Genomic DNA, 13,345 nt, shown 5'->3' on the forward strand with positions numbered 1-13,345 from the left:
CTCATTATGCAGTGAGGCTTCCAGGTTTTAAAAAAGAACGCAATTTTTCAGTGAAATAATAGATGTCATGTATTGTAGATAACTGTCAGATAGATTAATAAGAAAAGCCATCATTACAACAGCTTGATTCAGAGCCTAATTATTAATTGATCGATGACAAATGCATTCATAACTATTCTGAAACAAAATAACTCAACTATTAATGTTCACCAAACCTTTGAATCAAAGCAGTCAAATGTTAAATCTAACACAAGTATTGCTATGAACATATTTTCCAACATATCTCTACAAATTATAGAGACAGAAGCAGGCTTCAGGTTTAATCATGCATCTCAGAAGAGCATTAAACAACCTAAGAATTATACAGATCAAAACGTCATTTATGATCAAATGGTAGGAAAATGACATTGTTGTGATGTCAAAGTCAGAAAATAGCATACACCATGTAGTGATGCATTAACTTATGCAACCAATAGAGACAAGACCTACCCTTTATGTAGAATAAACAATCATTATACTATTCAACAATCATGTCATGATAACACGTGAAAATAGTTATGGTATGCTCAGTATGTAATTTTTAATGATTAAATTATTAAGCAAGAAAATAATTGTGAAATTGCTTAATATGAAACTCATTAGTTGTAGCCTCAAGGCACTTATTTGCTGTTTTAAAGATGACGGCGTCCTCCTGCTGGTCCATAATCCTCCATTGATGTTCATCTAGTGATCTCGTGACAGTGAAGCATAACAATCACTTCATTTTCGTATACTTGGACAGTTGGATGACACCTCGTGTCCTCTATGGAAGCATCTACCCCTTAATTTCCTGTTTCTCCCACAATTCATTCACATTTTTTTCCCCTGCCACTGCTTCATAGATAAAATGTAATTACTTACTTCAGGAACCCGAGGCTCTCACTCTGCGCTCATTTGATTTTTTTTTTTTGAGTGTATGTGTGTGTGTGTGTGTGTGTGTGTGTGATATCAAAACAACATGTAATACATTTCCATTATAACTGATTCATATTCATCCACCCCCTCTCCCCTTTCTCAGTCTCATTCAGCAGCACGACCTCGGTGGCCAGGAGCCACTCTGTCACGTAGCTGAATTGTGGTCCATTATGTCATCTAATGAGACAGGCTGTTCATCTCAGATCAAATGAATGCACACTCACTTGTCTATAGCTCTAGTTCAGTAAGTCACTAAACCTCGTTCCCCACAATACCAACCTCTCTGGCACACTCTGGCTCTTTGCAGTGCATAAATAATGTTGTTCCATCTACATGATCCGCACCAGTAAAGGCACTGAGGTTGCCTTGGTTACTTTTCTCTGCTTCCTCGGCATTTGTAAGGGGAATATATTAGTTGCATGTAAACATGCATTTTCCATAAAAGCAGTGAGAAACATAATGTAATGTAAGAGTGAATAAACACTTTGCTGTGACACACACACACACACACACACATACTGCCTCTACGTTTAATGTGGTGGGAAACTAAAACCACATCTACATGTTGAATGCGTTGAACTATATGCGGCTGACTGTGGAAGTGGTGCGTTTTTGTAGTTGAATGAATAGAGACAAACGCCTGTAGGTGGCAACCATGCCTCATCATCAACTGAGTCACACATGGACGCGCACCCACGCACGCACAGACACACTCAGAGACATCAGATCTGGGCTTTGTGCGTTAAATCCATTGATCCCTGATAATTAACGACCACGGGGTGATTTAAATGGGCAGATGGACATGCAGGCAGAGTGGTCAAAGTTAAAGTGGTCCCTGGGCAATACAGGAACATGCTCACGCCTACACAGGCGCGCACCCATGTGCACTTTTACATCCGCACGCGCACGCGCGACTCGCACACTGGAGAGACCGTGATTTCAACATGCTCGCTATTCAAGTCATGGACTGCAGAGAGCGAGGGAACCATTAAGGAGTCGGTGGCAGAAAAACGGCTTTATTTGCAACACACGGATGATGCTGCCGTGGCGCTTCCACTGGGCGAGGATCGCACACGCTGTCCGTGACAAGTGGAATTATTACTAATAGCTGCGCTTATGTAATCAATGCAACAACGGGTTGTTTTAGGGGGAAACAGCATCTCGTGGAGTCCTCCACGTTCCGCTTGATAGAAAATGCTATGTGCCATATGTTCTGCGATTTTTTTTTTTTTTTTGGAGCAGCCTATGACAAGCCATTCGTCCTGATGCGACGCGTGTGATGGTTGCAGTGGGACGGATATCCTTAATTTTATCCAATAGGCGTTCTCAGGGTTTTCTTTTTTTTCTTCTTTCTTTTTGTAGGACGCTCCTGCACCCGTTTCTGCGCTGACCTTATCAGCAATGCTGTGAGCAGGGAATAGTTAATTGTCATGACTGTGTGCTTTTCTTGCTAATTTGTTTCAAAGACAACTAATCCACGCTAAAAAGAAAAAGAAAACCATCCAGACTCACCAAAAAAAGGGGGGAAAAAAAGAAGAATTGATCCACTTTGGTTCGTCTTTTGCTTTTCTTATTGTTTCCCTGTTCTTCCTATTTTCCTTTTGGCAAAATCATTTGGTGATTTCTGAAGAGGAAACATTTGGTGGGAGTCATTTTCTGGGCTGTGACTAGTTTGGAGAGAGAGAAGAGGAGTAAAAGGCCTATACAGACTTGATCACCCATCAGAAACTCTGCAGGATTTCCTTCCTCCTCAGTCCAGAGGAATAGCTTCCAAGTCCACACAGGCCACTGCTCACCTGAGGGTTTTTCATCGGCGCTCACTTCATCAGAGGGAATTGTGACGAGAACCGCGCAACTCTTTCTAAATGTTTGGTATTTTTCGCAGGGCGAGCGTCTTGACTTGTGATCGAGCTACAGGGAGACGTGGACTGCAGCAGCCTCCGGTTCTTTTCACATGGAGATTTGCGCCTCGATCGCACTGCAAATCTTGAAAACGGGGACGCGGGCCCTGCTGGTTTTTGCACCGCTCTCATCCTCGATTTCATTCATTCGAGAAAATGCGTAAGTATTTTTTATTATTTTTTTTTTTATTGAATTCACACCGCCTGAGCCTATGTTCGGCGTGACATGCTGTTTTATGTCTACGTTACTCATCGCCAGTTAACCCGTGATTTGTGGACCAAAGATACTTTTTATAGAAAAATATTTGAATGTGCCTTTTTATTTGTCGCCTCTGTATGTAGGTTATTGTGGCTGTCTGTGTCACGTGTAGGCTGTGTGAGTGATGATAAAGATGTGCAGAGATAGAAGAGGGGTTGAGGAGAGGTGGTCGTGGTGGCGTGTGTGCGTGGGGTGGGGGGGGGCTGGGGGTGCATAGCTGGTGCAACAAATTGTGTGTTTGATCGCCTGGCACAGACTGCATGGGTCTGTTTTAGCCCCTCTTACCAGTAGGACATTGCCGCTTGAAAAGGGCCTACGTCATATGGTAATTCAAATTCAGTTCAGGTATTCTCAGCATACACGTTTGCAGCAAAAAGAGCGCTGGATTGGCCAGGTGGGCAGGGTGGCCCACAGGAAGGGAAGCAAAAGCTTCAGGACAAGCTTTATTATTCAGATTCTCTTCACGCTAAACCTCACATACCCCCGTCTCCTCTGTGTGTGTGTTAACCCAGTATGTCTGCAAAACCCCAGCAAGCAAAGCAAAGCCACGTATGTGAGATGCACCTCAAGCTGAAATGAGGTTGTCATTCGTTCCCTCAGCACTATTCCAGCAGCAGATCCTGTCCTTGAATTTCGACTTGTCAAAGTTCTGCAATTGTTGCTTTGACAACACAGCTTCTTCAAATAATGAATAGGAGCTGTCCAGCAGTGGGGGTGCTGAAGAATGCCCTGAAGTTGAAAATACTTGTGTTCTTGTTGTGTATACAGGGAGAGCTGCATTTAGAGCAGCGGTCACATCTGAAAATAACCAGCAGCTGAAAGCATCCCGCTTCAGCCTGAACTGCTTCGTCCTCAAGTGCACACTTCCATCGTCACGGCTGGTGATTTTACGACCTGCCTGTAAAATGAAGGACACAGTCTAAGAGTTTAAGATTGGCTATTGTTGTCTAGCTGTTTACTATAGGAGCTCAGTGTACCTTATAACATTTAATCTATAGTATGTTTGATTAGGAAGTTTAGTGATTAAGTTGATGATGGAATCATTTCCCCACACTGATCACACATTTCGCTAGTCAGATTAAAATTAGTATTGGTGTTAACACATACATTATTACATAGTTTGTTATATAATATGTATATCATAAATGCATTACTTTGCAAAAGTATAGGGCCACCATTAGATTAGTTGTTTTAGCAGTGCTATAATGACATGTATCACTATTTCTCTGTCTCTTTGTTAGAGTGTGACGAGAAAATACAGGAAATAAATAACAGAAACACGTAACAAAACGGCTCCTACAGGCTAAAATGTCAATAATTAATGTGACCTCCTCTTACATGTCATCATTTGTCCTCCTATTTCATGTCAAAAATGACTGCTGTAAAATAGGTCTATTACACACGAGTATTCAAGACATGCTTGATCATTGTATACACGTTGCTTTAACTAACTGTAATTTTGCTAATATATGAGAGTAACTTTGAATCACAAAGTCTTAAGATTTTAGAATTTGATGGATGCAAAACTATAATTTTGAATCAGCAAATCCAAAAAAAAATATATATATATTTTTATATATATATATATATATATATATATATATATATATACTACTACTACTACTACTGCTACTCTCAAAACTCACTGAATGGTGTAGTCATTTTTGTTTCAGCTGCTTGAACTATAAAGTAGTGGGGAACATTGTTTCAAGAAGAACTGACGGGCTCAGCTTGACTGTGACTGGTGACCATTACTCTGCCAGGGCGGTAAACATGATTTCCATGCTCAGTAAACAACTCTGGGACCTGTCATGGCCTGTAGACTTGGATTTGTCACCTGCACACCATTCCTCTGTCATCACAACATAGACACCAAAGCATAAAAAAAGCGATCGCTCTGTCAGGCGTATAGGTTTTGGCGTTCACCTGCTTGCTGGGGGACCAAGTGAACGTGAACCATGTCAGAACAGACCTGACAGTAACCCTCACTGTGGGAAACACACACAGTGGGCAAATGGATTTATTTTCATGTGTGACACACCTCCGTTTCAGAACAGGGTGAAGGATGACTCATTTAATCATCAAGTGTTTTTTTTGTTAATTGCTGATCATTAAACTTATGCTTTTGTCCCTACACAAAATACCAATATTGTTCATATGTGCTGTATATGTGATGTACTTCCATCTCAATATCGCTCCCTATAGATTTACTTAACATGGTGTCGGTACATTTTCATGGTAACACCACTTTCCGCCACATTTTCAGGTCATCATCAACAATGAACCACAGCAGCCACAATAATGAGCCACTGGGTCTGCCAAGGGTTTTTACATACAACACTGAGCATGATGGGATGTTAATCGCTGGGCAATTTTAAGGTCCAGTTAAACACCTGCATGGAGAAAACTGCCTCTTTCCTCCTTTACTTTAGATGTCAAAGTAAGACTAGGATTGTCAGAAGTCTCATTTTAGTGAGACATCTTTCAATGTAATAAAATCAGAATTTGGTTGTTCTATTAACAAACAAACGTCTCAGACTGTGGTGATATTAACTGTTCACATTATTATTTGATTAGCTGAGATGGTGAAATTTTACCTCAGGCGTGATGATTTGCTGCTTTCCCCTGTGTCATGTCATCATATAATGACACTATGTGTGTTTTGGGGGGATTTCAATTTAAAGGTGTCACTTTTGGTTCAGGGAAAATGGGATCATCATTGATTACTGAAAAACATCAAGTAATTAGTCCCTTGTGAAATTAGTTAATTGTTGCAAAAAAAATAAATCCTCAGTGCATCTCCAGTAGGACGCCCCTTGTACTGAGTAAATTAATGCATAGCCTTGTGACAAGCTTTACCACTTCTTTGCATTTGTAAACCACAGCAAGTCTTTCTTTCAGATTAATGGTAATTTTAAAAGCTTTTGGTTTTAACCTGTCAACAGCAGAAATGCTGAATCATTTTCAAACTACCGTCTACTCCGTTGCACTTATGCTTTTGGCGACGGATGGAGGCAGTCAGTGTTTTTGAAGGATATGCTTTACTAGACTGGAGCATGGTTGTGTTGTTCCATCATCATTTATGCCGTGGTGTGGTCCTTCTGCATGCTTCTGTGTGTGATATGAGGATGGTGATAATTTATGGCTGAGGTCCCTCCAGGTTTGTGCTTTTTATCTTAACGAATACAGAAGGATTGTGTGTGCATTTCTGTATAGCATGTGCCTGCGTGACATAAATAAGCAAGTGGGATGCAGTTTCAGATTAGACTGACTTCCAGCCGGCTCCATTTTGATAGATAGCAGTCTGTATCTTTCTGGTAGCACCTCCACAAAACATGTGTTTGTGTCGAGTCAAGAGACAGGCCAATCTGAAAGGGTGGACCACTCAAGTGTGAAGGAGTCCAATCCATGCCAGGCTGGGGAGACTTAGTATTCACTGTAGCAGCTCGAGTTATGCCTTTGTGCACCAGAAAGAGGATTATTCAGCGAATCCTGCTCTGTGTCATTCACAAGTCTGCATTTCTTAATCAAAGCAAATTAATGCAGAGAGGTGCATATATGTTTCAGTACATCCAGTACATTATCATCAATTCTGCTGTATGCTGAGATGACAGTGTGGTTGCCAGTGGGGGGAAAAAAAACATAACTTATGGCACAAATGTCATGATGACTCATTGACTGTTTTGACTACAGCCAAATTTCACCATCTGTGTTGTGTACCATGTGTCTGTAGTGGCCTGCAGCAGCAACCAGCCATCAACTCCAGTCAGAGCCCTTGAGAGAAAGCGTATGTTCATGCTGCTGGTACCATGTTTCTGTCTCCTCAGCAGCTGACCTTTTCCTGCTCATGCCATGGTGGCCTCTATAGACTCAGATATAGATTCACGACAACACGCATCCATACAGCTCAGCAGTAATCCTCTATTTTATGTGACTTAAGTGATGGTGGAGCTGTGATGTGAGGCACAGCTGAGTGCCACCCACTGCCCTGAAAAATGCATAATCACAGTAAACAATGTCCTAAAGGCAATTGTGGTTTCTCTACAGTTAAACTGCTGTTTTCTGTAGAACTTTTCGTCAGATTGTAGGAATACAAATGAGTCATAAAAAAACAACAGCTCACGCACCTAACAGACAAGCACGGAAATCTGTGCATCATGATTTATGAGACCAGCAAGGGCTGCGTTTGGATAGCTGGTTTCATTTTTGGATCTGATCCCAAGTTCATAAAACACTAATTAAAGTTCACAGTCGAACAATTAACGAATTAAAACTTTTATCTCCTATTCTCAGTTAAAACTTATGAATAAATATTCGGTTGAAGTTATTATTAATTCATCTAATTAGTATTCCTGTAAACCTGGCGATTGTAATGTGCTGGTTAAAATATATGTAGACATCCAGGTCTTGGACACATAAATATTTGTTCATTTACACAGGAAAGGAATTCCTAACCACAAGTTTAAAAAAAAAACAAAAAACAAAAAACGTTTAACTCCACCATCAACATCGAGGCTTAAATGTTTGTCTTTATTTTATGTTTTTAATCTCAAACATTCTCAAATTGTGTGACTGGAATGTGATTCCTGTTCTTTCATGGAGGGCAGCAGCTTGGGTTCACAGCTGTTATAATCAGTTTATAGGGGAAAAAACGGGGAGGTATTATATCAGTATGTCCATATAGAAACTTGTGCATTATTATTTATTCCTTCTCTGTCCATCTGTATAGTCACAATGTTCCAAACAGTAATATATACCAGAAAATGTACCAAGAGATTGTGTTGTGTTGACAAACTGAGAATATGGAAGGTCAGTGGAAAAGTTTAAATTCCTGCAGGAGAACTGCACTGCCGGAGTTGTGCAGTGCAACATGCTTCTTGGTTATAACCAGAAAATGGGTTAGTTGTTGAAATCCATGTCATAAATTCGAAAATAAATGAATATGTCACTCATGCAAAGAGATGGGGTGTTTTAAGTATTGGTGAAGAATTCATTCTCTTTCCATTTTTCAACATTAATAGTAACTTTGAAGAGATTAACCATTCACAGTATAGGTAGCTTTTAGTTAGGAGGTAAAACTTTGAGGAAAACATCATCATTATAAGTGCTCTTGTAGTGGCACAGCAGCAGCAAGTTGTTCCAGATGTAATGTAAATGTGTAATCTATTCAGTAATATTAAGAAATGTACAGAAAATGAAGAAGAAGATGAAGATAGAAAAGGTGCACCACAGTTTTTCCTTAATTTATATGAACCATTTTATAAGAATATGCTGGAAAGATGTTGTTAAAAGAAAAAAAAAGTTAATTTATTTACTTAAGGATTTTTACTTTTAGATTTACTTTTAGGTTTTGTTCTCAACCTACTGTTGAATCGTGTGAATAGCACAGCCAGCCAAAAATGGACACCCTTTTCTATCACTTAAGCTGACAAAACATATGTACATTGTGATTAGTGTTGGACATATTGGATAAAAAAGCTGTAAATGTTGATTAACACTGGCAGTTCTAATAATATCCTGAAGCAGAAACAGTATGTGGGAACGACCAGAAGATCCTGTTGTCTCTAGATGCCAAGAAATGACTGCATTGGTCAGACTTTTTGGATGGACTTATGAGTATGAACCTGAATGCTGGTGGGTGTTTAATACTGTCGTTTGAGCCACAACCAAATAAAACAGAGCTAGAGGCTCAGATGCTCAGATGCTCACATGCGGAAAGACCAGATTTCAAAGACTTCACTGGCGAACACTCACAACCAACTCACTCCTCAGTGTAGGAGGAACAAGTGACAGTTCTACAGCAGAGTAAACAGAACTATCTTTTGGTTCTTGTTCCAGAGGCATTTAAGCATCTGCAGGCCAGGAACAGTTATGACTTGTGCTCACAGTGTAGATCACAGTGTAGATCACAGTGTACATGCTGATGTGGAACTGACACATTGTGTTGTTTGATACTTGACACTTAAAACAAAGACCAGAGACCTTTTAGTTATTCATAAGATTTGCGGCTTTATTGGACAACTGTATTTTTTTTTGGTTTGATGTCTTAAATCACGGGCCTCAAACTCAAATGACCTGGGGACCAGTGAACTTCTAGTCTGGTCAGGTGGGGGGTGGGCAAGTGAAAAATGTCCAATAGTTTACGTAAAGTCAACCGTTAAGTAGTTGTTGGTGATCTTTCTTGATGGTTATTGCACACCATTTCAAAATAGAAGTGTTTGTTTCGATACAGAGCGATACATAGTTCACAAAATAATACATATTGATGATGTAAAATAAAATCTATTTTACAGATATGAAATGGAATCAAAAGTTAAAGTGTACAAAATTGTACTTATAACACTAGACAAGCTGATATATAATTTAATGAAGAATGGAATACCTAATCTAAAAATATTGTTTTCTGTTCATGCCGTTTGCTAGCAAAACAACATGCTGTGTTTATGGGCCATTTTATAACATTATAACTGGTGGGCCGCTTGAACTCAACTGGGGGGGGTCACATGTGGCCCGCAGGCCGTGAGTTTGAGACCGCTGTCAAATATTTCAAAGTAATGATTGTACAAAAGGAAACATAATCTGGAAATCATGAATTTCTTAAGTTTGTGCCCTTTTATAAACGTGGAGATGTTACTAAAAATGAAAACAGGGACGTTCCACTACAGTGAGGAACCGACTTTCTGAATTTCCTAGCAATCTTGACATTATTTAGACTATTCTGTAACACATATCCCATCTTCATTTTATCACCAGAAGGATTTGTCAGAGATATTTGCACAACTTCCGTCCAGTAGTTGTTGAAATGGGTCAGTCTGGGCCAAGGTGAACCAGCTAAGTGATCAACATATATTAGTATCCCTACAAATTGCCTTCTGTTAACTGAATTTCTTTGATTGGCTTCTTTCTCTGCCTGTAATCACTGCCCAAAGCTGATCTGAGACACTATAGTTCTCCCTTTGAGTTTTCATGTTGGCATATTCACTGAGGCCAGACAAAAAAAAATTAACTTTACTCTGTGAAAACCTTAATTATTGCAATGAGTTTATTGAAACCCACCCACCATTAAGTTTGCACAGCACCCGTGCATATGTTGCTTCAACACACAAGTATACAGAGCAGAAACTAGCATAGTGCAGCACAATTAATCAAACCATAAATGCAGTCTGCAGTGGTAGTGTGCTGCATGCATGCTATGTGGATGTGACAGCCTCTCCGCTCTTTGTGCCGTCTTCCTGTATTCTACATTTCTTGGTTCTGTGACTGGTCACATGAAACTAACTGGAAATGGATGGTTAACAAACAAACAACAACAAACAATCACAACTTATGTATGATGAACGCATGACAGTCAAACACCAGAAGAGAGACGCACACAGTAACTGAGTGGCGAATGATTCAAACCCTGCTTCCAGGAAATGACCTTGTGTTGTGATTCTTGCACCCGAGGCTCTGTGATGTTACTTTTATATTAATTCATGAATTCCTTTCAAGTGAAAAAAAAAAAACAATGTTTTCATCAGGGTACACATGTCAGTTTTATATTTTATATACAGTATTTTTTTCATGTTTCTACATCAGAGTGCCTCAGGTGCCTTTGCTTTGCACTGCCACTTCATAGACTCTCAGTTAAGATTGAAAGGACAGTAATTAGTTTGAATTTTGAATGGACTATTGTTCTTATCCTTGATGTGCACCAACTCTTACTCATTTTTTAAAAGGTTTTTGACCAAAACATGTGACCCTTATTCATCATACGTTTATATTCTGTCATGAGATGCCTCAAGTTCAAACTCAGTGAATGTAAAATCAAGCCCCTTGAAAGGGCTTTGCCTCAAATCCTGGGTGGATCTCACTGTCTGCTGATCAACCTCAAATTTACTCTTCCCTGTCTGTCATGATGAGTCTCTCTCATGTAAAATTCCCCACCCCTCATTCTCTCTCTCTCTTTCTAGATTTCCCCTATTTATGTATTTCTCCACTGATATACATTTTATCTTTTGCCAGTCTGCATCCATGGACTTTTATGTTGCAACTTACTCTAAAGGGAGTTACCACGTAAGTGTAAAATAAAAAAAAAATGAATGTGGTTCATTAATACTTTGGCATACAGTGCTGATTCTATAGTTGCTGAATACACTTGATGACTAGATGAAACCACTGTAACTGGCACCAAGTCAAACACTACTAAACTGACAAGGAAAACTAGTAGGGCTAACTTGATAGCCCCTTTATTGTGTGGCTGAGAGTTGCAACTGTTACAATTTTACCCTTTTATGACAACATGCTTTCTCAGCAGCAGGGTTTTCTGGATATGAATGATGCTGTTAGAACATTGTGTTCCCCTGTTGCCATGAACTGATACATTATTGGTGAACCTCATTGTTTAGCACAAAAGCATTTTGTCCTTCATATTCAAATGGAAAGAAATTGAAAAGCTCCCGTGATGCTCTGTGTATCTTGCATCCCCAATAATAACAAAGTCATATGTTATAAGCCTGGACTGAGTATCTGCTCCAGTTAGAGCACCTAGATGCCGTTTGTTAATGTTCTTACTCTCATAGCTATTCTTGGCCACTGGAAATAGTGACCAGTCATATTTTTTTTCAGCGGCTACATTCTATGCTGATTCAGTTGATGCAGTTATACTGATAATGACACGTGTGCAGAGTTAGAATATTTATTGTGGATAGAACAGAATTCTGCTGCTGAAATGAAATTGTCCAACAGCAGCATTTCAGAAATGTAGCACACCTACAACATGCTGAGATAGGTAAAGCAGCTATGTTCACTATGCCACCTGACTCCCTCATTTAAAGGTGACATGGAATGCTTGTATCACACATATATGTTAGTTATGGAGGTCTACTTACATATATTAACTTGATTTCATGATTAAAAACCTCCTAGTCGCTGCAAATGAGCCGATCAAAACATCTCCTCACTGACGCTCTCGTCAGCCGCGCTGTTTCACACCAAAATCACACCCCCAGAACGTGGACTGTGTTGTGATTGGCCAGCTTTGACACTGCCCTGTGATTGGTCAGGTACCTGGAAGTGATGTAATTGGTAGGCCAGCTCTCAGATACACAGCTCCCCCTCAGCAGCTACAACGAGAGTAGTTCTCCTTCTCCTTCTGCGGTTGAATGTACGCAACCGGATGTGTCCGGACTAGTGCCCGCACCAGGAGGCGCTATGGTGGTGAGGTTTTCTGATGACAACATCAACATACGGAAGTGCCGATCCACTTCGCAGAGCCCAGGAAAACAATAAAGTCCTATTTTCTCAGCAGTGGCTGAACTGTTGTTCTAAAACTTTAGGGTTTCATAAACGAGATAATGACGCAGATACACACACACAAACGCTACTGTTGCAAATGTGTTTGGTTCTTAATGGCACCGCCAATTAATTAAGAAATAATGTAATTATAATTAGCTGCCGCCATAGATTCTAATCTCTTCAATCACCAAAAGCAGCAATGATTCGTTACACTTCATGCTCATGTTTGTTTCTTTGTAATGTCTTTAAGGATACAAAGATGAAGGTGCATTTTTGCAAGCTTGCCAAAGTAACACCTGCTGCTTGGACTTTAATTATCTATCTATGTACTGTTTAATTTTGAGTCTAAGGGTTTATCCTGTTCCCAAACATGAGCATGTACCTTTGAAAATGGAGTAAAATACAGAAATCATTAAAAGTGGCATAATAATACATTTTATAATGCACCATTTTATTTGAAAAGTTTAAAGTCTAATTGACTTCTACTTTTTGAAATTGTTTGTTTTTACAAGGAAAATATTAAATTCCACAAACTCTTAAAGACAGGAACCATAATTGTTTTTGGTTGAAAACATTGATAAGTTTTTGAATTCATTAACTATTTGGGTTGAATATACTGTAACTGTGTTTGTATATGTGTAATCCAGCCAGTGTGTGCCTTCTGATTTTGAAGTAGACACATACTATGCAAAGGAAGAACAATAACGTTAGCATTAGCATTGTTTTCTGGAATGCAAATGCCGCTATAGTGCTCTGGCACTTGTTAATGTGATAAGCTGTTGCTAATTTAAGTTAAAGTTATGAACATTCTCTGCCTCATAAACGTCAAAATTATTTTCTCTGCTGTGAAAAATGATGGACAACTGAATCTCAGATGTGGGGTGAAAATAAATATGCTATTTTAAGACATCACTTTAGACTGGCATTCTGTGTGATGAACATTTTTTGCTATTTT

General features: G+C 39.5%; 1 protein-coding gene across 1 annotated transcript in view; it reads left to right on the forward strand.

The window, feature by feature from the left end:
- Window positions 1–2,473: 2,473 nt before the first annotated feature.
- lrrc4cb (leucine rich repeat containing 4C, genome duplicate b) overlaps window positions 2,474–13,345 on the forward strand; it is a 36,451-nt gene continuing 25,579 nt past the window's right edge. The window contains exon 1 of the mRNA XM_044031176.1: window positions 2,474–3,015. The gene's annotated coding sequence lies outside the window, so the exon portion shown is untranslated. The remainder of the gene's footprint in view (window positions 3,016–13,345) is intronic.

Source organism: Solea senegalensis, linkage group LG7 (genome assembly GCF_019176455.1).
Source record: "Solea senegalensis isolate Sse05_10M linkage group LG7, IFAPA_SoseM_1, whole genome shotgun sequence".
Classification (NCBI taxonomy): domain Eukaryota; kingdom Metazoa; phylum Chordata; class Actinopteri; order Pleuronectiformes; family Soleidae; genus Solea; species Solea senegalensis.